At 44.2% G+C, this 23,617-nt stretch overlaps 1 long non-coding RNA gene across 1 annotated transcript in view; it reads right to left on the bottom strand.

Moving 5' to 3' along the window:
• LOC144784570 (uncharacterized) overlaps positions 1-23,617 on the bottom strand; it is a 1,093,066-nt gene that overhangs the window by 218,857 nt on the left and 850,592 nt on the right. The gene's annotated exons all lie outside the window — the stretch shown is intronic.

Raw genomic sequence — 23,617 nt, forward strand, 5'->3', positions numbered from 1 at the left:
GTGCATCTTCCGCGCCAGTCCTTAGATCGTCTTTCTGCCAGCAGTATGTCTCATTCTTTGGTGTCGCATTCAGGAGTGACACTGTGCTTGGCTGCTTTTGGGCGGGGAGGAAGTTTGCCTAATAATGTTAGAAGGGGAATCACTTGAGGGCTTGCTAAATCTTTTATTAGAACTTGTCAAGTACGCTAGTATAGGTTTCTCCGTCTCTTCCTTTTTAGGTTGAGCCTAGAGTGCGCGCTGCTCTAGGAAATGACCTCTTGGACTCAGTCTGCACTTTCTGAGACTCGTGCGTGTGGCTGGTATCGACCTTGCGGGAGCGAGCAGTGGCACGCATGGGCCATCTGTTTCAAATTAGCGCGGTTGCGCTTGTTATCTTCTGCCACGCGCTGTTCTGGCTCGCGCTCTCTCTCACACTCACTAACACACACGCACACTTTCGCTCACACACACAGACACTCTCGCTCACACATTCTCTCTCATTCAAACGCTATCTCACGTCTAAATTGTGCCACCACTGCCGCAGCGTATGAGGTTGGAAACCTCCTAAACGTCCATTAATTTGGTCAACGGCTGCATATATTTAAAAAATCACACGCTATCTCACGTCAAATTTGTGCCATTACTCTCGCAGCGTATGAGGTTGGAAACATCTTAAACGTCCATTAATTTAGTCAACGGTTGCATATATTTAAAAAACAACAGTTCACAATTGCACCAAAATGCGTGTGAACCACTTAAAGCACACACAAATGTAAAACGTGGTTTATGTTATAATAGGATGCAATATCATCTTCGCTTCTTTTCCAGTCAGATTGCTTCGTGTCATGCCACCTAGCGTTCAAACAGCAGAAGTGTAGTTGTGCTAAAGAGAAGTTTTGCTTTGACTAAGCATGCAGAGGTGAACAACTGGAAGTATCTAGCATCCCCAGCTTCCACTGCTGATACGTTGGCCGCAGTGCTGGCGCATTGGCCCCATCCCTGCCGTCCGCATTGCTGCTGCCACCCCGGCTGCCAATGCGTGTCTCTGCCTAGACTGCCCACTGTCTAAGATTTTACACATCTTTAAAATGTCACCTTACACCCATTCTGCGACCTGGATGTATTGTGTGCAAGACTACACTTGTGTGAGCCTATAGCTGTGTATATGTACTGTGAGCGCTCGGCCAGGGCAGCCTATGCCTCTGTGTTGATCAATATGTGCGCATGGATTTAGGTTACCATGTCTGACTGTTCATGTGTGTTTATGTAGGGTGTGTGTGCACCTTCGTGTGCTCTGCGTGTGCCACTGGATCTCTTTATCTGTGCGCCTTTGTTTCTCTGGGTATGGTCTTATGTTTGTAAACAGAAATATATCAATTCTAAGCCCCCAGGTGTGAATCTCATTGGCTCTCACAATTTACAAGTCTTATTGTAGAAGGTGGGTATTCAAATGAGCAATGTCGGGTCTTCCTTTGAAAAGCTACGACTGGTGCGAGTTAAAGAATCAACCCTGCACAAGAGCTTGCTTACACCTTTTAAATCCTGCAACCCAGCCCTTGCATTGCTGAAAATCTTTTTCAAGACCATTATCTGTGTATGCTTCCTGTGTAAGCCACTTGGGAACCAGTGCCAAAAGCCCTAGTTAGTGACAGTCCAGCAAAGCATGAACAAGAAAAAACAATACGACTTGTTCATCGGCTCTGTATGTACATAGTAGGCTGCTTTTGAACAGAGTGCATGTCAAAGTAGATTTGGAACACACTGACTTCCTGCAGAAGTAGAAACTGTACTTAATGAATCGAACTTCATCATAAGGTAAATCATTTTTTATTTAAAAAGCTTGAATTCATTACATATTACATTTACTAGCTTAACGTGAGAACAATTAATCAGTTCACTACGTTTATAGATGGTACTGGTCCCCATTCCAAATGCATTGCTGGTTTTGGGTCAAAGTGGATGACTCTGTCTTACTGGAATAGATGCAGGATTGAGTTGGCAGAACAGGGATCAGCTACAGGAGAAGCAGTGTGTGTGGTGTAGGCTGCAACTGAGGCACATAACAGTCCTTTTGGGTCTGTGGGTGCCCTTCCCCAGGCCATCATGTCAGCAGTCACTTTTATTGGGTCACGATTTGTATGTAGTAAAAAGAGCCACAGCATTAATCTCCCTTCATTCACTCATGATAAAATCTCACACGTAAGGCACTGAAATGTCACACATAAGGCACTGAAATGTCACACACAAGGGCAGAGAAAATATAAAATTGTCACACAAACTGAAATCTTAGCAACTATGCATTGGTTGATCTTGGTTATAACGTTGCTGCACGTTTTGATGAAAAATTCAAATCGCTCGATTATAAAAATCCTGGTATCAGCATGTCACAACGTTACAGGATTTCATTATTGCTGGCAATGATCTGCTTGTTATTAGGAACTTATACACTTATAAGGTCCCAAAGGCGAGACCTATTGGCTATGCCAATGCTTGTTTAAGATGTTGATACTAGCTATTTTCAATGTTTTTGGCCCTTTTCATCATGGAGGTTGTTTATGTGGCCTTGACTATTTTCTGTCCCTTCCCTATAAAATGATATCAGCACAATTTGAAGGTGTGCTGCAAAGCTACTGTAATTTGTTTGGCAGTTCCTCGCTCCACAGCACAGTTACACCTAGTTATTCCTCAAATACATTTATTTTACCTTCCTCATCTATGTACCATTCTTCTTCACAACCTCACCTTCAGAATTATTTGTTCTCTTCTGGAATTTGTGGTCTGGAGATTTTTTATGCCACCGACCTTTTCCTCCAAGTACTGTGGCTTATTCTTGCAGGCAGTAAAAGTAATTCTCCCCTTGGGAAAACCAATCAAGCATATATGGGTTTTCCTACCACCAGACAACACTCTTCTCTCAGACCTCAAAGATTTGCAATCATAAATCGTTACCACAACCACTTTAAATTTGCATAGAGCTTTAAGTACATATAAAGTAGCATGCAACAATTCGTTTTTATAAGGTGTTCATATCTAATATGGTGAAATTCTATTTTCACTGATTAAAAACATGCAATATTGAAAAAGTAATAAAAAGAAGGGGTTCCACAGCTCCAAAGCCACCTAGAGCTAAATAACGACTCTGATACAGCCACTCTTCTTGATATTCTCCTCAGCTTCGATATGAAACAACTGATCGACAAACCCACCCACTCAGCAGGGCATACCCTCGATGGGATCTTTTCCAACAGCTATTCCATTAACATCGGATCCATTAATCCTGTACCTTGGACGGATCATAACGCCATCTTTTTTAACCTACAAATTAAAAATCCTTCAACACAACGTCGAAGCTACCAACCTCCTGAACAATTCCGTCCCTGGAAAAAACTTGATCCCAACCTTCTCGCTGAAACACTGGATAGAAATCCCACCGATTTTGAAAGTGGTAACAGCGATGACTGGGCTTCCAACTTCACCAGTTGGATCACCGAGGCTACTAATCAGCTGGCCCCAGTCGAATTAAAAAAACCTACTAAACGACTCGTTACCGCTCAATGGTATACGGCTGAGGTAAAAACAATCAAGACTAAGTGCAGACGGGCCGAGAGATCTTGGCGCACTGACTATAGCCACGAGAAAAAACTGGAATATCTTAAAACCCTACATGAGTATAAACTCACTATAGTTCAAGCTAAATCCGCCTACTTTACAGAAAAAAGTACTAAACTCCGCAAATTCCTCTAGAGAACTCTTCAAAACTGTGTCCCACCTCACTAAAACTCCTCGCGACACAGTATTTACCCCCGATCAGTGTTTCGTAGATGGTATGGCCACCTTCTTTCAGAGGAAAGTACAGACAGTATATGACGATCTCAGGACCATGGTATCCGCCACACCCTTCAATGTAGCTGAATCTACTGACCATCCCCCTTTCTCGAGTTTCTCTGCACTTGACAATCAGCAAGTCTTAGATCTACTTACCCAGATGAAATCAGGCTCCCCATTCGACCCTTGTCCCCCTTAGTGTTACACCAGATTCCTGATACCATCGTAAACACCCTAACCCCTCTGCTCAACAAAGTCATTTCTCATGGAGAATTTCCCAAAAATTGGAAAATGGCCTGTATCAGACCCATTCTCAAAAAAGAATCCCTTGACCCTTCGGAGCCCAAACACTATCGTCCCATCTCCTGTCTGCCTCTACCCGCAAAAATTCTTGAAAAAGCTATGAACCAAGAACTAATGCAACACGCAGAGGAAATGAAGCTACTCGATCCTTCACAACATGGCTTTAGATCTCTTCACTCTACAGAATCAGCCCTTATCATGGCCACCGAAAAAATCCGCAAAACCATGGACGAAGGTGGCCGGTCGGCCCTGATCTTATTAGACCTCACAGCGGCCTTCGACACCGTAAATCACTCGGTCCTATTAAGAAGACTTGCGTCCCTAGGCTTCACTGGCCTTGCTCTGGCCCTCATTACCTCCTTCCTAACCTCCCGCACTAACCAACTGATCTGGAACGGACTTCAATCCGCTGAATTCTCTCTTCCGGGTGGAGTCCCATTAGGCTCGGCCCTGTCGCCGACGCTCTTCAATTTTTATGTCACCCCCCTTGCGGCTCTGATCAGATCCCATGGCCTTCAATTGGTGTCGTACGCCGACGACACACAAATTATTGTGTCTATTTCACATTCCATTGATGGAACGGCGGAACGTTTTAGGCAATGCCTCACTCAGGTAAAAAAATGGATGAGCAACAACTTTTTACGATTAAACACAGACAAGACTGAAATTATTGAGTTCGGCCATAAACCCTCCATTTGGAACGACTTATGGTGGCCCACTGAAGCAGGAGCTTGCCCTCTCCCTGTTGACAAAGTCAAAAACCTTGGCTTTTTATTCGACAAAGAACTCTCTTGTAAAGCCCAGGTGAATCAGGTGACGTCCACCTGCTTCCACAGCATCAAATTGCTCAGGAAAATCCTACCCTACATCCCGGCCACACTAAGGAAAACGGTGATGGGAGCCCTGGTAATGTCCCGGATAGACTATTGCAACTCCCTCTATCTAGGAGCAGGGGAAAAACAGTTGTCCAAACTCCAGGCAATCCAAAATGCGGCGGCCAGAGCATTACTGAACCTCCCCAGACGTCACCCTACGTCTAATGCCATCCGGGAGCTGCACTGGCTCCCGGTCAGACGTCGCATCCAATTTAAAGCCCTCTGTCTGGTTCACAGATCTCTACATGGCAAGGGACCTGACGACTTCAACAACCTCCTCGTCCGCTATGTACCCTCGCGTACATTGAGGTCTGCTACCCTTGACCTAGTATGCCAACCCAGAATAAAAAGAGCCCGTTGGGGCGGAAAGTCCTTTTCCTTCCAGGCGGCTAAAATCTGGAATTCGTTACCCCCAACACTCCGTGCCCAAAAATCTAAGGATAACTTTAGAAAGGACCTAAAGACCTGGCTCTTTAATTAAACCGATCTGTCCCCCTGCCCTCCCCTCTCCATGTATCTTAGCGCCAAGACGCCGCGGCATTCGTGCGCTCTACAAATATTTCAGTCAGTCAATTATACAGGAGTCGATTCCCTCCCCATAATATGGTGCAAAAATGTATATAACAGCAGAAATATTTTACAAAAACTCAAATGAATTTGAAAAAGGGAGAAAATACAAGACATTACACATAAAACTATTCCAGTGTTGGTAGCCCACTATAAAGGTAATATGTTGTGTTTCGCTGGACTAGTCATCTACCATATTACAATGTATAGCGGGTCCTGCTTGCAAAATATGTTGACGCGTTTCAGTGGTTCTTGTGATATGTTACCACCTTCTTCACGACAAAAGACATACAATCTCCCACAAAATTTCACAGCAAGACGATTGAAAACCTGCATTAAAAAGTAATAGCAATTATTCCACTGTACATTCCCAATGGTTAAAAGTCCCACTGCAGACAGTATCTCAGTGTCCCCAAATCACTCTCCCAAAGCATTGATCATTCATATCTCATTGTGCAAGGTCAACCTCCCTACAATCATCCTTTATCAGTCCAATTCTTACTGGGGTGATACTTTCCACCATTCAGTCGCAAACATACTGCTGTGCCTATAGGTACATAACCTATTAACTAACCCTTGAGTTGCCCACAAGCGTGCCAGATTTACCACTACAATCGGACAGTCGCCTCGTCAAAGGGAACACCATTCAATCCTCATCAGAGGTATACTATTACCATTAGAAAGCATTTCTTTCATGCTTGCAAAAAGACCCCTTACCACACACCAAAGTGCAATGGAGAACTGTTCTTATCCGGCCTTTCATAATCAAACAAAGTGCCTGATTAGTTCTTCTCATTTAGTGTTCACAAATTGCAATCATTATATAATCACCTTGGAGGGACAAAAAGAATAATAATGTTTGCTCAAAGTTATGTACTTCTTTTATTTTCCCTATTTCTACTTGGGGTAGTCCCACAATTACTTCCCCTACTGGTGAGTATTTATATTTTTACATTTGCTACCTTTCAAATTGAATCAAAGCGAGCCAGGACCATCCTGTTCCCACCTCTGGGGTATTTTTTTCTTTAGAACCCCAGTGTGTGTGTGTGTGTGTATATATATATTACCTACTGGCGGTCGCCAGTAGGTAGTTTTTGTTAGGACCTAGTTTCCATAGGAAGATACATTTTTTTTTGCTTATTACTTTGGTGTCGTTTGATGAATCTTTAAGAAATTTTCAAAACAAATACTTTGTTAATATTAGTTCCTAAGTTGAAAGTTTGGGGGTGATTCGTCAAGGAGGGGCCGAGAAAAAAGGGGGGTCCCGAAACGTGTTTTCTCCATGTTAATTTCGATAGGAAACTTTAGACAAGGCTATAGGTCGAATGGGTGCACGGAATTACCCCAGATTTGGCAGGGAGAAGGGTCTTGGTCTAGAAAGCACACCTTTTGTTTATTTGGTGTAAATCCGTTCAGTAGTTTTTGAGAAATATCAAAATTTACAGATATCGATATTTGGGAATTCTGCCATCTGATTGGCTGAGGCGTTACTAGCACGAGCTTGCTGCTGATTGGCTGCGAGCACTGCAAGTGGTTGCAACTAGGAAGTGTTGCCTGCCATTTTGTGATTCAGTTGAAGCGCGTAAGGGAAAAAAGGGTGGAAAGAGGAGGTTAGGAGCACTGTAACCTCTGTGGGGGAGTGAGAAGCGAAGTAGTGACTCTTACCGGTCTGAAAGTGCGGTGTTGCTCAGAGTGACATTGTGCTGATATGATATGGTGCTACACTCGGGTATGAAACCGAGAGCCTAAACCGTGAGCTCATTGATGTGAAGTGATGTGGTCTGGTCTTTGTAGCATACATGTGCAAGTAGTGTTAGTAGGCGTTTATACCATACAGGGAGTGGGAAGCGAACTACTGACCGTTATTGTGCATTTATACTATACCGGAAGCGGGAAGCAAAGTACTCACGCTTACCAGTGTGAGGACTTGGGGATGAAACCGAGGTGCTTGCCATAAAGGGATGGGCACTGGGTGCTGTAGTATACGTGTGCAAGTAGTGTTAGTAGGCGTTTATACCAAACAGGGAGTGGGAACCGAACTACTGACCGCTATCGTGCGTTTATACTTTACCGGAAGCGGGAAGCGAAGTAGTTGGCTGCCATTTTGAGATTCCGTTGAAGAGAGTAAGGGGAAAAAAGGGGGAAAAAAATTGGAAAGGAGGGTAGGAGCACTGTAATGTTCGTTGGGGGAGTACGAAGCGAAGTAGTCACTCTTACCGTTCTGAAAGTGCGGTGTTGCTCAGAGTGACATGGTGCTGATATTATATGGTGCTATACTCGGGTAGGAAACCGAGAGTCTAAACCGTGAGCTCATTGCTGTAAAGTGATGTTGTCTGGTCTTTGTAGCATATGTGTGTGTAACGAGGTAGAGGTAGGAAGGCGGGCCCCTCTGGAATGGTGGAGTCCTTGCCCTGCTGACCCTACACCGCCTCCTTCTTTCCAGACTGACCGGTGGAAGGACGGTCCGATCGACCACGAAGAAGAAGACGAACACAGCGGCCCCTTTAATTGGGCATCCATAACCGAGGAGGAGGAACCGCCCCCGGAGGACGTCAGCGAGGCCGGATTGGACAAAAGCCGGGAAGTGTTGTACTCAGGGTGTGTGATCACCCCGGAGGAGCGGAAGGCGGAAGCGACCACGGAGCAGAGCGGAGGAAGCGGAGGAGACGACGATATACACCACCCGAAGGAACATCGCGGAGAAGACGGAGAGGCGGAAAAGGAAGGAGAGCCAGGAGGCCAACGACCCCGTGAACCGCCGTGCCACACTCCCGAGGGAGGAGTGTGGCTGTCACAGGTACGGCGGCGTTGGGCAGCCTGGGTGGGGAGCCGGAGTGCTCGAGTGTAAATAGTGTAAAAATCCCTGTTCGTCATTCACCCTTGTGGTTCCTTTCCTTATCTCCAATCCCCTTTTCCTCCCCTGTACCTCACCTCCTAACCTCCCCCCTCGTTCACCGTGCACTGTACAAAGAGAGAGCACTGTACACTGGGTCTGCCCTCACATTACCCGGTCCCTCTAGGTGCACTTACTCCAAGAGGACTTGAACTAACGGCCTCCCTCTTTGTTGGTCTCTTGCATGTCACGGAGCCGGCGTTTGTCCAGCGAGGCAACTCCCCGAAGCCCACCAACAGACGAGAGAAGACCACCACAACGGATCCAAGCGCGTTCTCCCGTGATCGATTGACCCAGCGGAGGCGAAAGACATTTGTGTACAAAAGTTCTCTAAAAATAAAACCCTCTTTACCTGCACTACCTGGTGTCACGGTCGTCCCTACTCCCATGCCCACAGTGTGCAAGTAGTGTTAGTAGGCGTTTATACCATAGAGGGAGTGGGAAGCAAACTACTGACCTCTATCATGCGTTTATACTATACCGGAAGCAGGAAGCGAAGTACTCACGCCTACCGTGTGAAGAGTCGGGGATGAAACCGAGCTGATTGTTGTAAAGTGATGGGCTCTGAGTGCTGTAGGATACTAGCCGCTGTCGTAAAACTGTGTAAGTAGTACTAGTATGCGTTTATAGTATAATGGGAGTGGGAAGCGAAGTAGTCACCCCTACTGGTCTGAAGACTCAGGGATTAAACTGAGTCAAAACCGTGAACTCATTGCTGTATAGTGATGTGCTCTGGGCGCTGTAGCATACCTGTGGAAGTAGTGTTAGTTTGCGTTTATACAATACAGGGAGTGGGAAGGGAACTACTCACCCCTACTGTTCTCAAGACTCGTGGATGAAACCATGAGCCCATTGCTGTAAAGTCATGTGCTCTGTGTAGTATTCCAATGTAAGTCATAGTAAAATGTTAGTATTTAATTCTACTAGAATGTAAGTATGTAATGTTAGAATGTAGGGCTGTCATGAGGGGAACCTTGGGGAGTTTGTACACGGTGCTGGAGAAGACGGTTGCCTTGCTGTGTGCTCCTGTTGGTGGCTGTTTAAGGTGTCTTGTTTTCCTGCAATAAATCTTCTTATCGGATCCACTGCTGTATGCCTCTTCACTACATAGATTTGTCGACGAGCGGGAAATGGTAAACAGAAGGCAGCACTCGCCAATATTTCAAAATTGCTTGCCTTGTGCTGAACACCCATTTTCTTTGTGTAGCTGTTTCTACTCATCCCAGGGTCGTCCGCTCATTGACATATGTCATCCGATCTCTGGTAGGATTTATATTTTTAGATTTTGCGCTTCCTCTGCCTCTTCACTACACTCTGGTCGCTGTACTACACATGTGCAAGTAGTGTTAGTATGCGTTTATACTAATTCAGTAGTTCTGCAGTAACCAATGCATCATAGGCATAGGGAGCGTGACCTCCCAGGCGCAGCCTCATACAATGTCTCGGGGTGTGCATCCGCGGGACATGTGTGTTTGCTATTAGAGGGCGGGTGCATGGCTTCCACCCTGTAATAGCAAATACTTATTTGACTAGTTGAAGCGAGAGGAGGAAAACCTTGTATCGCTTTAATAGAGCTGATCCGGATGGTAAACATGGGAGAGAAGAAGAAAAAAAAGCGTAGTCTCACCCGTTTATTTAAATGAGGCCCCTGGTGGGTAATGTTCCGTGGCAAATCCTATTATTATATTGCGGGGTCTCTGTAGGCCTGGGGATCTTAATGTCACGTGTAAATTAGGCGCGGGAGGGCACAGAGACGTTTCTCAGCCTATGGGACCGTCACCTTCCCGGGCATTGTTTACTAGTTGTTTGGGGGTTCGAGGCCAACGGAAGTCCGGGGAACGCCATGCTCCAGGGCTTCACTTAAATACGCAGGGTGGGCCTCGGCAGTCCGTGAAGCCTTGGTGGTCCTAGGCAGTGCCCTATTGGTTCTGTAATCACATGGGCAGTACTCATGGTGTTATAAAGTGATACACTCATAGAACCCTTGCAGGGGTAGAATTATGCAGGCTTCATTTGTGTAATAGTCAGTTGGATTATGTTTGGTAGGTGCACCGCTAAATTACAAATGTTTGCCCTCATAATCTCCTATAAACAGATGATTTTCACAGTAAACTATATACAAGTGTTGTCAGAAAAAGAAGACCTATACACTCAGTTATTTATTGGAAAGAAAATAACCTTTATTAAAACACAAATAAATGGAAACGTAAGTTTATTAGAACAAACAACAATATAAAATAAAATACTTGGGTTGGACTCCTGTGGAAGCAGCGTTCAAAACCTGCAAGACAAAAATGAAACATAAGTATGTGTGCCATGTGGAAGAGGTAAAGAAAGGTAGTCCGAATGAAAGGATGATACTGAGAATGGGAAGGAGAGGGAGTGGGTGGAAGGGACAAGGGGAGGGAGAGTCAAAAGAACATGGGAGAGGAGACAGAACGTCGGCCTAGTGTACCCAGCCCTCAGTGTTTACCCTCCTGTCACCCCTTTGTACAGGACGCTGGGGTGCGTGAGAAAGAGTGTGGTCCAGCAAGTCCTTGAAATGAAACATATGAATGAGGGCAGAGATTACATTATTAGGTACAGGAAAATCGCTTGCCTGCACCTGTGCACCGAGGGTGCTGCACCCCAGCCCCTTCCCCCGCACTGTGCTCAATTGTAGGTCCTGCGCACCGAGGCTTCACTGCTCTCCTGCCACCACCAGTGTGTCAAACGACGCCCCGGTGCAAGCTCCAAGTTCGGAGTGCCTCTGTAAGGTTGGTACAGGAGGTCTCCGGTCGGGGACGGTGTCTTGATACCACGATGCAAGGCGTCAGAATGCCCAGGGCATCATCGCGGAGTGAGCTCCGCCCATTTTGGGTCCATCAATTCAGTGTCTGAAAAGAGGGAAATAATTTAATGGTGGAAACGTCTGGAGGTGAGTGAAGGTGTATTTCAAGCTTAACAGAAAACAGCAATTGAGTGCATCCTTCTTTTTTAAAGTACGATCTACCAACTGTTAGTGGTAATCGTGGTTCAAAGAGGAGTTGGAGTGCACAAGAATAGGCAAGGTGTCACGAATTAGGTGCCTATGGGGAAACTACAGGTCCCAGAATGCTTGGAGGCTAGTCTGTTTTCCCTTTCCTTCTTTTCTGTCATTCACAACTTCTATATCTGTGTTCGTGTGGAAGCCCTCGGTGCTTGTCACCTGTGTATAGCCACTATTCTGTAAGTGGAACATTGTTGGGCGCTATATCCTACTACGAAAGAATCCCTGCTCTTCTGTGACCCGCTCTGAGAGCCGCGCTGAGACGCGCTGTGACCCGCTAGGAGAGCCGCGCTGAGGCGCGCTGAGACGCGCTGTGACCCGCTCTGAGAGCCGCGCTGAGACGCGCTGTGACCCGCTCTGAGAGCCGCGCTGAGACGCACTGTTTTGTTATGACTATCGGGTGAAAGGATGACTCGAATCCAGATCCCCCGTTACATCGCTTGATTTTCCGCATTTCCTGGAACTGAAGCTAGTGGCGGACTAGCGTGCAGAGTGTGCTTTTGTTTTGTTTCTGCTCTACTTCCTGCATTTGGAGTAAGCCGAACTTTTGGATTCCCTTGGAGCTGTTGAGTAGCTCGGACTGGGTTGTCTTCTCAAGGAACCTTGCAGCTGACCGGTGTTTGGTCGAGTTGCACATGCAGAGAACACACTACGCGTCAGATAAGTAGCGTTTTATATGGACTGAGAGTGAATCACAGAGACTTCTGTAGTCTTTTTCTGTTTAGGGTTCATGGGCAGTTCCCTACTATTTTTTGTTTACTTTATTTTTCCTACTTTTGCCCTGATGACTTGGAATGCTTGCTGGAGCCTTGATATGTAAGTGTACTTGAATACTTAATGATTGACAAGTAGAGGTGGCCTTGCATGTGAGACAGAGAGTGATTTCTGTGTGTTTTTGTGTCTCCATACAGGAACCTGTACACAGACATAAGGCGTGGTGTTTCTCCTCTTGTCAAGCCCTGTGGATGGTTAATGGCTGCCCGCCTTTTTCTATTTTATTTCTCCATTTTTTCCCTTCCCTGGGTGGGGTCCTCTCAAGCGAAGGTCAGCTAAAAATTCGCTTGCGGTACCACATCTAGGGAGGAGAGAAATTAGCTTCGACATCGCTCCCGCTGTATTTGAACAAACTACGGTTAGTCAATCTGCATATCGTGACACAAGGTTAAATAATATGTTATACGAAAGTTCATATACATAGGAACAGAGCGCATGGTAGAAGCATAATGTGTGCGTGTAATGCAGTGGCGGAAGGCTGTGTGCATGTACACTTAGTAATGGGCTCACTATAGTGCCCTAAAAGCCAACGCCACGTGTCTGTAGGGCAGCGCGGCCCACTGGCTCAGGCCTACAGTACAGTCCAGCAGGTCCTTAAAATGAGACAGAGATGTGACTGAATGAGGTCAGAGATCTCATAATTATGCACGGCAACATCACATATTTGCACATGCGCACTCAGGATGATTCATCCCACCACTCCCGCAGCACCGCGCTCGACACGTGTCTGTAGGCAGCGCAGCCCGCTGGCTCAGGCCTACAGTACGGTCCAACAGGTCTTTCAAATGAGACAGAGATGAGACTGAATCAGGTCACAGATCACATCATTGCGCACACCAACATCGCTTGTTCACACCTGCGCAGACAGGGTGATGCACCCCACCCCTCCCGCCGCACCGTGCTCAATTGGAGCCCCTGTGCACCCAGTTGGCTCTGCTCACCTGCTGTCATTGTTGTGTGAGCAAACACTACAGGAAGTAGTGCTCACAATTCAGATGGAGTGTTGACTGCAGGATAGTGTACACCTCATAGATCCGTTTCGAAGACGACGGGCAGTAGGTCTCACAATTTAGAGCCAGTGTTGATTGCCAGGATGGTGTACAACTCATGGATCCCTTTTTTTTATTGCACATTGTGATATGCGAGGTGGATACGGCCATATCACCTGAGGCAGTGTGGAAGAAGTGGGACATGTGGCGTTGTCGTTGTCCTATTTATGCGTACGCAAAGTGGGATGGCCTTGCGTACGCCAGGCCAGCGTAGGGGTGTGAATAATTATTCCAGGGACCTGGGCGTTGTTCAGTTCCTGCCTGGCCATGAAGTGTACTTATGTGTGTTTCTTTTGTAGTTTTGAAGTCACAGAATGCCCAATTTACATTAATGTAGCAGAATGCGCAATTTACATTAATGTAGCATGTGTCGGAGGGCGGCAAGAATCGCTAATGAGATACTGTTCGAAAAGATTGAATGGCGAACATCACATGTTGTTGTCAAGGTTGTAGATATGCGCAGACACGTACGTCAATGGTGTGCGCTATTATTGAAAGTGTTGGTATCGCGAAGCGTACACATACGAATGTGTTCGAATGGAGGGAGGATCAGCAGTGAGGCTATGTTATACACAGTGATATCGCTCATTACAGTCAAGCAATGCATGTCAAACGTGAATCTGAAAGTCTCACATATCACACACTACTATACTGGTAAAGCCTGACAACAGAGCGTACTGCAAAATAAATCTACACATTGCTGTTTACTGTTTGTCACATGTGATCTAGAATGTGCACTCTGCCTGTGACTTCTGATACTTCTTAGAGCCACCAATACTCTGGCCGAAAGGGAGCACAATAATGTGCACACACACACACAAACACACCAGGGGCATCATGCAACACACATTTGTTTTTTGATGTAACGTTTGAGATGCATGGCCATCACAAGTGGAAGGCTAATGTACAGACCATGAATATTGATCAAGATGATCGTTGCATGTTATGTGTAGTATAAGATATGTCTATACAGGAAAACATTTTCAAAAAAGCTTTCTAAGCAGAAGAGATCTCTCTCATCAAAAGCTGTAGAGAGAATGACTACAATGGGTGGGGTCCTCTAACTGTTACAGTGGGGAATGTTATAAACAAATCAAATGCTTTGTTTTAAGGTCACATGGCAATCGCGCACCGGGTGTGCAAGGAGGCCCCACCCGACGCGATTTTGACAAAATATATTTATCATAATATAAGTTTATTACAGTAGAAATAGATAAATGTTAGCTATGCAGTAAGAAAGACAAGAGCCAAGATAATTATAATCCATTGACATTTGTAAAGATTGAACGTTTGCCAGTATTAGGTTCCGTAAATCTAAAAAACAAGATTGATCAACATAACAAACTTTTTTGCAAAATGTTAAGAGACAATATAATTACAGAACTCTGGTGTGAAAGAAAACAATATGGAGGAAGTTGGAACCTCGAAAGCTACATTCAAAAGTTGCTATGTAAATTAATGAATGAAACAAGTATAGCAATTACGTGATGTTGACTAAGACTGTTTAAAACAAGATGTGATTAAATAATGATGTTTTTATAGGTTGATCTAAACAGTGAAAACCCACAGAAGACCCCTAGTGGATTACCTGATGTCTTCACATAAGCGCCATCACACACTCGAGCATGTTGATTGCAGATAGATAATATTAAAGGGGAAAGTTAGTAAGAATATCACTGTAGAAAGTGGAGTCAAACTAATAATGTCTCTTGCCTTAAAGGTTTGACAGCAGCTGACTGATGAATCGGAACACAGATTCAGACCCTCTTCCCTGGTCCTAATATCAGTTTTCCTTGTCGATTATGACATTCACGAGTAAGAAAGGCATAGCCTAAGGAGTTGGGGTCATTTATTGATCTGACTAATACATTTCTCCATCAAGATCTTCCCGTTTTACTGTATCCAAGGTTTTCATCCTTGATCATTTTCTTCTGTGCCTTCTGTTATCCCTTTGGTTTAAGCCGCAAAGGATTTCTTTGTAAAACTACACTCTGAGACAAGAGATAGCTCGAAATGTACTTGAGTATAAAAAAGTCACAGCTCTGACGGGCTTTCGTGCTTCCCAAGCTGCTTATAACAACACGAAGCAAAGCTTCCTTATGAGTCACTTTTGTCGGCCGATTTGGGGTCCGGTTGCATCTTCCGCGCCAGTCCTTGGATCGTCTTTCTGCCAGCAGTATGTCTCATTCTTTGGTGTCGCATTCAGGAGTGACACTGTGCTTGGCTGCTTTTGGGCGGGGAGGAAGTTTGCCTAATAATGTTAGAAGGGGAATCACTTGAGGGCTTGCTAAATCTTTTATTAGAACTTGTCAAGTACGCTAGTATAAGTTTCTCCGTCTCTTCCTTTTTAGGTTGAGCCTAGAGTGCGCGCTGCTCTAGGAAATGACCTCTTGGACTCAGTCTGCACTTTCTGAGACGCGTGCGTGTGGCTGGTATCGACATTGCGGGAGCGAGCAGTGGCATGCATGGGCCATCTGTTTCAAATTAGCGCGGTTGCGCTTGTTATCTTCTGCCACGCGCTGTTCTGGCTCGCGCTCTCTCTCACACTCACTAACACACACGCACACTTTCGCTCACACACACAGACACACTCGCTCACACATTCTCTCTCACTCAAACGCTATCTCACGTCTAAATTGTGCCACCACTGCCACAGCGTATGAGGTTAGAAACCTCCTAAACGTCCATTAATTTGGTCAACGGCTGCATATATTTAAAAAATCACATGCTATCTCACGTCAAATTTGTGCCATTACTCTCGCAGCATATGAGGTTGGAAACATCTTAAACGTCCATTAATTTAGTCAACGGTTGCATATATTTAAAAAATAACAGTTCACAATTGCACCAAAATGCGTGTGAACCACTTAAAGCACACACAAATGTTACAGTGGGGAATGTTATAAACAAATCAAATGCTTTGTTTTAAGGTCACATGGCAATCGCGCACCGGGTGTGCAAGGAGGCCCCTCCCGACGCGATTTTGACAAAATATATTTATCATAATATAAGTTTATTACAGTAGAAATAGATAAATGTTAGCTATGCAGTAAGAAAGACAAGAGCCAAGATAATTATAATCCATTGACATTTGTAAAGATTGAACGTTTGCCAGTATTAGGTTCCGTAAATCTAAAAAACAAGATTGATCAACATAACAAACTTCTTTGCAAAACGTTAAGAGACAATATAATTACAGAACTCTGGTGTGAAAGAAAACAATATGGAGGAAGTTGGAACCTCGAAAGCTACATTCAAAAGTTGCTATTTAAATTAATGAATGAAACAAGTATAGCAATTACGTGATGTTGACTAAGACTGTTCAAAACAAGATGTGATTAAATAATGATGTTTTTATAGGTTGATCTAAACAGTGAAAACCCACAGAAGACCCCTAGTGGATTACCTGATGTCTTCACATAAGCGCCATCACACACTCGAGCATGTTGATTGCAGATAGATAATATTAAAGGGGAAAGTTAGTAAGAATATCACTGTAGAAAGTGGAGTCAAACTAATAATGTCTCTTGCCTTAAAGGTTTGACAGCAGCTGACTGATGAATCGGAACACAGATTCAGACCCTCTTCCCTGGTCCTAATATCAGTTTTCCTTGTCGATTATGACATTCACGAGTAAGAAAGGCATAGCCTAAGGAGTTGGGGTCATTTATTGATCTGACTAATACATTTCTCCATCAAGATCTTCCCGTTTTACTGTATCCAAGGTTTTCATCCTTGATCATTTTCTTCTGTGCCTTCTGTTATCCCTTTGGTTTAAGCCGCAAAGGATTTCTTTGTAAAACTACACTCTGAGACAAGAGATAGCTCGAAATGTACTTGAGTATAAAAAAGTCACAGCTCTGACGGGCTTTCGTGCTTCCCAAGCTGCTTATAACAACACGAAGCAAAGCTTCCTTATGAGTCACTTTTGTCGGCCGATTTGGGGTCCGGTTGCATCTTCCGCGCCAGTCCTTGGATCGTCTTTCTGCCAGCAGTATGTCTCATTCTTTGGTGTCGCATTCAGGAGTGACACTGTGCTTGGCTGCTTTTGGGCGGGGAGGAAGTTTGCCTAATAATGTTAGAAGGGGAATCACTTGAGGGCTTGCTAAATCTTTTATTAGAACTTGTCAAGTACGCTAGTATAAGTTTCTCCGTCTCTTCCTTTTTAGGTTGAGCCTAGAGTGCGCGCTGCTCTAGGAAATGACCTCTTGGACTCAGTCTGCACTTTCTGAGACTCGTGCGTGTGGCTGGTATCGACATTGCGGGAGCGAGCAGTGGCATGCATGGGCCATCTGTTTCAAATTAGCGCGGTTGCGCTTGTTATCTTCTGCCACGCGCTGTTCTGGCTCGCGCTCTCTCTCACACTCACTAACACACACGCACACTTTCGCTCACACACACAGACACACTCGCTCACAAATTCTCTCTCACTCAAACGCTATCTCACGTCTAAATTGTGCCACCACTGCCACAGCGTATGAGGTTAGAAACCTCCTAAACGTCCATTAATTTGGTCAACGGCTACATATATTTAAAAAATCACACGCTATCTCACGTCAAATTTGTGCCATTACTCTCGCAGGGTATGAGGTTGGAAACATCTTAAACATCCATTAATTTAGTCAACGGTTGCATATATTTAAAAAATAACAGTTCACAATTGCACCAAAATGCGTGTGAACCACTTAAAGCACACACAAATGTAAAACGTGGTTTATGTTATAATAGGATGAATATCATCTTCGCTTCTTTTCCAGTCAGATTGATTCGTGTCTGATTTGAGCATTTTCAAGGGGAGCCATGCCACCTAGCGTTCAAACAGCAGAAGTGTAGTTGTGCTAAAGAGAAGTTTTGCTTTGACTAAGCATGCAGAGGTGAACAACTGGAAGTATCTAGCATCCCCAGCTTCCACTGCTGATACGTTGGCCGCAGTGCTGGCGCATTGGCCCCATCCCTGCCGTCCGTATTGCTGCTGCCACCCCGGCTGCCAATGCGTGTCTCTGCCTAGACTGCCCACTGTCTAAGATTTTACACATCTTTAAAATGTCACCTTACACCTATTCTGCGACCTGGATGTATTGTGTGCAAGACTACACTTGTGTGAGCCTATAGCTGTGTATATATATATACTGTGAGCGCTCGGCCAGGGCAGCCTATGCCTCTGTGTTGATCAATATGTGCGCATGGATTTAGGTTACCATGTCTGACTGTTCATGTGTGTTTATGTAGGGTGTGTGTGCACCTTCGTGTGCTCTGCGTGTGCCACTGGATCTCTTTATCTGTGCGCTTTTGTTTCTCTGGGTATGGTCTTATGTTTGTAAACAGAAATATATCAATTCTAAGCCCCCAGGTGTGAATCTCATTGGCTCTCACAATTTACAAGTCTTATTGTAGAAGGTGGGTATTCAAATGAGCAATGTCGGGTCTTCCTTTGAAAAGCTACGACTGGTGCGAGTTAAAGAATCAACCCTGCACAAGAGCTTGCTTACACCTTTTAAATCTTGCAACCCAGCCCTTGCATTCCTGAAAATCTTTTTCAAGACCATTATTTGTGTATGCTTCCTGTGTAAGCCACTTGGGAACCAGTGCCAAAAGCCCTAGTTAGTGACAGTCCAGCAAAGCATGAACAAGAAAAAACAATACGACTTGTTCATCGGCTCTGTATGTACATAGTAGGCTGCTTTTGAACAGAGTGCATGTCAAAGTAGATTTGGAACACACTGACTTCCTGCAGAAGTAGAAACTGTACTTAATGAATCGAACTTCATCATAAGGTAAATCATTTTTTATTTAAAAAGCTTGAATTCATTACATATTACATTTACTAGCTTAACGTGAGAACAATGAATCAGTTCACTACGTTTATAGATGGTACTGGTCCCCATTCCAAATACATTGCTGGTTTTGGGTCAAAGTGGATGACTCTGTCTTACTGGAATAGATGCAGGATTGAGTTGGCAGAACAGGGATCAGCTACAAGAGAAGCAGTGTGTGTGGTGTATGCTGCAACTGAGGCACATAACAGTCCTTTTGGGTCTGTGGGTGCCCTTCCCCAGGCCATCATGTCAGCAGTCACTTTTATTGGGTCACGATTTGTATGTAGTAAAAAGAGCCACAGCATTAATCTCCCTTCATTCACTCATGATAAAATCTCACACGTAAGGCACTGAAATGTCACACGTAAGGCACTGAAATGTCACACATAAGGGCAGAGAAAATATAAAATTGTCACACAAACTGAAATCTTAGCAACTATGCATTGGTTGATCTTGGTTATAACGTTGCTGCACGTTTTGATGAAAAATTCAAATCGCTCGATTATAAAAATCCTGGTATCAGCATGTCACAACGTTACAGGATTTCATTATTGCTGGCAATGATCTGCTTGTTATTAGGAACTTATACACTTATAAGGTCCCAAAGGCGAGACCTTTTGGCTATGCCAATGCTTGTTTAAGATGGTGATACTAGCTATTTTCAATGTTTTTGGCCCTTTTCATCATGGAGGATGTTTATGTGGCCTTGACTATTTTCTGTCCCTTCCCTATAAAATGATATCAGCACAATTTGAAGGTGCGCTGCAAAGCTACTGTAATTTGTTTGGCAGTTCCTCGCTCCACATCACAGTTACACCTAGTTATTCCTCAAATACATTTATTTTACCTTCCTCATCTATGTACCATTCTTCTTCACAACCTCACCTTCAGAATTATTTGTCCTCTTCTGGAATTTGTGGTCTGGAGATTTTTTATGCCACCGACCTTTTACTCCAAGTACTGTGGCTTATTCTTGCAGGCAGTAAAAGTAATTCTCCCCTTGGGAAAACCAATCAAGCATATATGGGTTTTCCTACCACCAGACAACACTCTTCTCTCAGACCTCAAAAATTTGAAATCATAAATCGTTACCACAACCACTTTAAATTTGCCTAGAGCTTTAAGTACATATAAAGTAGCATGCAACAATTCATTATTATAAGGTGTTCATATCTAATATGGTGAAATTCTATTTTCACTGATTAAAAACATGCAATATTGAAAAAGTAATAAAAAGAAGGGGTTCCACAGCTCCAAATGTCAATTATACAGGAGTCGATTCCCTCCCCATAATATGGTGCAAAAATGTATATAACAGCAGAAATATTTTACGAAAACTCAAATGAATTTGAAAAAGGGAGAAAATACAAGACATTACACATAAAACTATTCCAGTGTTGGTAGCCCACTATAAAGGTAATATGTTGTGTTTCGCTGGACTAGTCATCTACCATATTACAATGTATAGCGGGTCCTGCTTGCAAAATATGTTGACGCGTTTCAGTGGTTCTTGTGATATGTTACCACCTTCTTCACGACAAAAGACATACAATCTCCCACAAAATTTCACAGCAAGACGATTGAAAACCTGCATTAAAAATTAATAGCAATTATTCCACTGTACATTCCCAATGGTTAAAAGTCCCACTGCAGACAGTATCTCAGTGTCCCCAAATCACTCTCCCAAAGCATTGATCATTCATATCTCATTGTGCAAGGTCAACCTCCCTACAATCATCCTTTATCAGTCCAATTTTTACTGGGGTGATACTTTCCACCATTCAGTCGCAAACATACTGCTGTGCCTATAGGTACATAACCTATTAACTAACCCTTGAGTTGCCCACAAGCGTGCCAGATTTACCACTACAATCGGACAGTCGCCTCGTCAAAGGGAACACCATTCAATCCTCATCAGAGGTATACTATTAACATTAGAAAGCATTTCTTTCATGCTTGCAAAAAGACCCCTTCCCACACACCAAAGTGCAATGGAGAACTGTTCTTATCCGGCCTTTCATAATCAAACAAAGTGCCTGATTAGTTCTTCTCATTTAGTGTTCACAAATTGCAATCATTATATAATCACCTTGGAGGGACAAAAAGAATAATAATGTTTGCTCAAAGTTATGTACTTCTTTTATTTTCCCTATTTCTACTTGGGGTAGTCCCACAACTACTTCCCCTACTGGTGAGTATTTATATTTTTACATTTGCTACCTTTCAAATTGAATCAAAGCGAGCCAGGACCATCCTGTTCCCACCTCTGGGGTATTTTTTTCTTTAGAACCCCAGTGTCTGTGTGTGTGTGTATATATATATATATTACCTACTGGCGGTCGCCAGTAGGTAGTTTTTGTTAGGACCTAGTTTCCATAGGAAGATCAATTTTTTTTTGCTTATTACTTTGGTGTCGTATGATGAATCTTTAAGAAATTTTCAAAACAAATACTTTGTTTATATTAGCTCCTATGTTGAAAGTTTGGGGGATGATTCGTCAAGGAGGGGCCGAGAAAAAAGGGGGGTCCCAAAACGTGTTTTCTCCATGTTAATTTCGATAGGAAACTTTAGACAAGGCTATAGGTCGAATGGGTGCACGTAATTACCCCAGATTTGGCAGGGAGAAGGGTCTTGGTCTAGAAAGCACACCTTTTGTTTATTTGGTGTAAATCCGTTCAGTAGTTTTTGAGAAATATCAAAATTTACAGATATCGATATTTGGGAATTCTGCCGTCTGATTGGCTGAGGCGTTACTAGCACGAGCTTGCTGCTGATTGGCTGCGAGCGCTGCAAGCTGTTGCAACTAGGAAGTGTTGCCTGCCATTTTGTGATTCAGTTGAAGCGCGTAAGGGAAAAAAAGGGCGGAAAGAGGAGGTTAGGAGCACTGTAACCTCTGTGGGGGAGTGAGAAGCGAAGTAGTGACTCTTACCGGTCTGAAAGTGCGGTGTTGCTCAGAGTGACATTGTGGTGATATGATATGGTGCTACACTCGGGTATGAAACCGAGAGCCTAAACCGTGAGCTCATTGATGTGAAGTGATGTGGTCTGGTCTTTGTAGCATACGTGTGCAAGTAGTGTTAGTAGGCGTTTATACCATACAGGGAGTGGGAAGCGAACTACTGACCGTTATCGTGCATTTATACTATACCGGAAGCGGGAAGCAAAGTACTCACACTTACCAGTGTGAGGACTTGGGGATGAAACCGAGGTGCTTGCCATGAAGGGATGGGCACTGGGTGCTGTAGTATACGTGTGCAAGTAGTGTTAGTAGGCGTTTATACCAAACAGGGAGTGGGACCCGAACTACTGACCATTATCGTGCGTTTATACTTTACCGGAAGCGGGAAGCGAAGTAGTTGGCTGCCATTTTGAGATTCCGTTGAAGAGAGTAAGGGGAAAAAAGGGGGGAAAAATTGGAAAGGAGGGTAGGAGCACTGTAATGTTCGTTGGGGGAGTGTAAAGCGAAGTAGTCACTCTTACCGTTCTGAAAGTGCGGTGTTGCTCAGAGTGACATGGTGCTGATATTATATGGTGCTATACTCGGGTATGAAACCGAGAGTCTAAACCGTGAGCTCATTGCTGTAAAGTGATGTTGTCTGGTCTTTGTAGCATATGTGTGCAAGTAGTGTTAGTAGGCGTTTATACCATAGAGGGAGTGGGAAGCAAAATACTGACCTCTATCATGCGTTTATACTATACCGGAAGCAGGAAGCGAAGTACTCACGCCTACCGTGTGAAGAGTCGGGGATGAAACCGAGCTGATTGTTGTAAAGTGATGGGCTCTGAGTGCTGTAGGATACTAGCCGCTGTCGTAAAACTGTGTAAGTAGTACTAGTATGCGTTTATAGTATATTGGGAGTGGGAAGCGAAGTAGTCACCCCTACTGGTCTGAAGACTCAGGGATTCAACTGAGCCAAAATCGTGAACTCATTGCTGTATAGTGATGTGCTCTGGGCGCTGTAGCATACCTGTGGAAGTAGTGTTAGTTTGCGTTTATACAATACAGGGAGTGGGAAGGGAACTACTCACCTCTACTGTTCTCAAGACTCGTGGATGAAACCATGAGCCCATTGCTGTAAAGTCATGTGCTCTGTGTAGTATTCCAATGTAAGTCATAGTAAAATGTTAGTATTAAATTCTACTAGAATGTAAGTATGTAATGTTAGAATGTAGGGCTGTCATGAGGGGAACCTTGGGGAGTTTGTACACGGTGCTGGAGAAGACGGTTGCCTTGCAGTGTACTCCTGTTGGTGGCTGTTTAAGGTGTCTTGTTTTCCTGCAATAAATCTTCTTATCGGATCCACTGCTGTATGCCTCTTCACTACATAGATTTGTCGACGAGCGGGAAATGGTAAAAAGAAGGCAGCACTCACTAATATTTCAAAATTGCTTGCCTTGTGCTGAACACCCATTTTCTTTGTGTAGCTGTTTCTACTCATCCCAGGGTCGTTCGCTCATTGACATATGTCATCCGATCTCTGGTAGGATTTATATTTTTAGATTTTGCG

The sequence above is a fragment of the Lissotriton helveticus genome, chromosome 10, assembly GCF_964261635.1.
Source record: "Lissotriton helveticus chromosome 10, aLisHel1.1, whole genome shotgun sequence".
In the NCBI taxonomy this organism is placed as follows: Eukaryota; Metazoa; Chordata; class Amphibia; order Caudata; family Salamandridae; genus Lissotriton; species Lissotriton helveticus.